This window comes from Globicephala melas, chromosome X, assembly GCF_963455315.2.
Source record: "Globicephala melas chromosome X, mGloMel1.2, whole genome shotgun sequence".
Classification (NCBI taxonomy): Eukaryota; Metazoa; Chordata; class Mammalia; order Artiodactyla; family Delphinidae; genus Globicephala; species Globicephala melas.
In genome coordinates, this window is record NC_083335.1 from 33,635,902 (window position 1) to 33,640,157 (window position 4,256).

Sequence of the window (4,256 nt, forward strand, 5' to 3'; positions counted from 1 at the left end):
AACTACTGAAGCCCCCGTGCGCCTAGAGCCCGGGCTCCGCAACAAGAGAAGCCACCGCAACGAGAAGCCCATGCACTGCAACGAAGAGTAGCCGCCACTCGCCACAACTAGAGAAAGCCCGCGCACAGCAACGAAGACCCAACGCAGCCAAATAAATAAATAAATAAACTTTTAAAAAGGAATAGCAAAGAGAGAAACCCATAAAACCCTCCTATTTGGGATATTGTTTTGGCTGTGTGTAACAGAAACCCAAGTTGACAATGGCTTAAACAAATAAAAGTGTATTTCTCACATTACAGTCTGGAGGTAGGCAGTGCAGGCTGCACGTCTGCATGGCAGTTCTGCTGCGTGAGGTTTCCAGGTATCCAGACTCCTACCATCCTGTGGCTCACCAATCCTAGGGTATTTCCCTTGTCCACCTGGCTCAAAATGGCTCTCCACGACGTCCAAGAACCAAGTAGAAGAAGGAGGAGATGCCCTCTTCCTTTAAGAGTTTGAACAGAAGGTTCTTCATATCTCTTCTAGCTGCATCCCATCAGCAGTAGCTTAATCACATGACCACGACTAGCAGCAGGTAAGCCTGGGGAATGTACTCTTAAGCTTAGTGGCCACATGCCCAACTAATAATCCTTTACCTTTGGAAGAAAGGGAGAATGGACATAATGGAACAATGAACAGTCTAAAAACTGTTCATGTCGTTTTTAGGAGAAAAGTATCAACCTGCTTGCCTTCTGACCATAAACACACCTAGATAACATTTATAACCACTGAGGCAGGTCTTCATGAGACTCTTCCAGGTGTGAAAGCCTTGAAATCCTTTCATATTGTTTGGTAAGTAGCTACTGCTCTAGAACCTCCACTCACCTCCCTGGCTGGCCCATCCCCTCCTGCCCTGCACTGTACTCCCCGTGATCCAGCAACTAAAGGGTTAAAGCCTAGCTCAGCAAGGGGCTCCAGGGCTAAGCCATTATTCATGCTAATTGGTTACGGAAGACTAATAAAAGTGGTAACCTATTTTGACTCTCAACCCTGCACTAGAGACCAAGGGATGCTCCAGCAGGAAGTTAACTCAGGATTTTTCAGTTGCTTGATCATGCACAACAGAGACCTGGTACTAGCAAACATCCCACAAACCTGGTTTGGGCTCACACTGTGTCTTGGTTTCTCTATTTCTAAAATGTGAGAGGCTCCCTCTGTAATTAAGTCAGGAAGTTGGCAAGGAAAGGAAACAGTGATGTCATTAATCAGATGCAAAGATATAACAATTAGAACTGACATTCTGACCCTAGTTAAAGGAAAATTTAGGAGAGACCATTCCATAAAGGGGACCGGAGGAGCCTTTGAATGAGGTTTAAAAAGACAAGGTCTGGGCTAGTGCTGGCAAAACGAAGAGACAGTCTCCTGTGTGAAAATATAATGAGAAAGAGAGTAAGGCTAGATGGCGTCTCTAAGCAGCAATACTGGTATCTTAAAAGACAGAATTATAAATGAGCATATTCCCCTCATCCAGGCAGAGAGAGGCTGCTGATTGGCCTCCTCTCGGTTATTTCCCAGAGGAACACCAAACACGCGGTATGTGTGGAGACTCAAAATAATGTCATAAAGCTAATCACCCCCAATGCGCACTTTGCCCCATCAATATTCCGTCTGCCTTCACATTCCCAAGGGAACAACAAGAATCCCAGGCTCAGGCAAGTTCCTTCGCCTCCCTGAGCCTTCACTTTCATCTGTAAAACAAGGATAATTCTCTGTACCTTTCATGGTTGTTGTGAGGTTTAAGTGAAAAAATGCCCCTATGTATCCTGTGGCCCTGGTAAATGGTAGGTGCTCAGAAATTTTCAGTCTCCTCTTCCTCAGTTCCTGGGCATTTCTAGGTCACTGGTTATTACTAAGAAGAAGAATTTAAGCCCAGCACATACCTCCTAACTGACTTTTCATTCCTAGTCTTTCTAAAAGGCAGCATTGAAATTAGCAGTGTCTGTCCTATAAATCCCAAACCTGGATCCGCCATCTCTGCTCCTTCCCGAGGACTGCAGAGCTCTGTAGACAACCACACCAGCAGGCCCATTGGTGCCGCATGATCTTCAAGTTACCTGAATCCCCAACATGGAACCACTCTTGGATCTGTCCCTCCTTCTCAGCAGTCTTTCATTCTCCATACACTTTCAGCCTTTATTAGTCTCTGCCTCACTGCCAGCCTCTCTTCATCACGGACCTGTTTTCTGTTTTCTGAGTCACTAAGAAAGCAGATACTGCCTACAAGTTTATCCATATCTACACTCCTCCTTTATCTCTTTCCATTCTGATTTTGCAGAAGAGGAGTCCTGCCTCCTGTCCAAAATTAATCATCCCACCTCTGCATGGATTCCATCCTTTCTACACTCTGAAGACAATGCCCTATCTGTTATTCCTTCCCTCTCTTGTATTTTCAGCCACTCCCTCTCTACTAGTTCCTTCTCATCAGCATTTTAAACATATTCAAATATCTACTATCTTTTAAAAATTGAGATACAGTTGTCAAATAACATTATATTAGTTTCAGGTGTACAACATAATGATTTGATATTTGTATATATTGTGAAATGATCACCACAATAAGTCTAGTTGACACCCATCACAATACACACAGAATTTTTTTTCTTGTAATGAGAACTTTTAAGATCTACTCTCTTAGTAACTTTCGAATAATATGACTATTATTTAACTATAGTCACCATGCTGTACGTTACACCCCCAGGACTTATAACTGGAAGTTTGTACCTTTTGATTCCTTTCACCCATTTGACCCACCCCTGACTCTGGCAACCACCAATCTGTTCTCTGTATCCATGAGCTCAACTTGTGTTTTTTTTGTTTGTTTGGTTGGTTTTTTTTAGATTCCAGATAGTGAGATCATATAGTATTTGTCTTTCTCTGACTTATTTCACTTAGCATAATGGACCTTGAGTCATCACAAATGACAAGATTTCCTTTTTTTCTACTTTTTTTTTTTTTTTTGCGGTACGCGGGCCTCTCACTGTTGTGACCTCTCCCGTTGCGGAGCACAGGCTCTGGACGCACAGGCTCAGCGGCCATGGCTCACGGGCCCAGCCGCTCTGCGGCATGTGGGATCTTCCCGGACTGGGGCACGAACCCATGTCCCCTGCATCGGCAGGCGGACTCTCAACCACTGCGCCACCAGGGAAGCCCCTACTATATTTTTTAAAAACTTCACAATTGACATTTTGCTCTGCTCTAGCCCTGGCCTTTTCTTTTCTTTACAGATACAACATCCCTCAGTCACTTTCTCCTGTGCTCCCAGTATTCCACTTTCCAAAGTCACCAATGGCTTCCTTGTGCTTGATCCAAAGGACAATTTTATTTTTTCATTTATTTATTAATTCATTCTTTCTCTGCCTTGTGATAAAGAAAACGAATAGAAAAGTAGATGCTATTATTATCCTCATTTTATTTTTATTTTTTTAACATCTTTATTGGAGTATAATTGCTTTAAAATGGTGTGTTAGTTTCAGCTGTATAACAAAGTGAATCAGCTGTACATATACATATATCCCCATATCTCCTCCCTCTTGTGTCTCCCTCCCTCCTGTAGTATAATTGCTTTACAATGGTGTGTTAGTTTCTGCTTTCTAACAAAGTGAATCAGTTATACATATACATATGTCCCCATATCTCTTCCCTCTTGCATCTCCCTCCCTCCCACCCTCCCTATCCCACCCCTCTAGGTGGTCACAAAGCACCGAGCTGATCTTGTGCTCTGCGGCTGCTTCCCACTAGCTATCTATTTTACGTTTGGTAGTGTATATATGTCCATGCCACCATGGATGAAGATATTAAGGCTTAGGAAGGTTAAGAAACTTACCTAGGATCTAGTGGGTATCCAAGGTAACACCAGGATTTGAACCTAGGTCTATCTCCGGGTTTTCCTATACCTCACATAATACTGTTTCTCAGTCTTTATTGCAGGTTCCTCTTCATCAATAGAGTGTCCTAGACTCCAATCCTCATACCTTGGTATCTATCTGTACCCACTGTCTTAGTGATCTATTTCAGTCTCATGACTGTAAATACTGTGGTGCATTATCTACAAAGATAGCCCATAATTCCTTCCATTATTGTATGTGCACATTTTTCCTCCTATGAGAAAGTGAAATCGATCTCTCCTCCTCCTGGAATCTGGGCTGGCCTTGTAACTTGATCCGACCCATACAAAGGGTGAAATTAGAATGTGACAATTCTTGGTCTATAAGAGAACT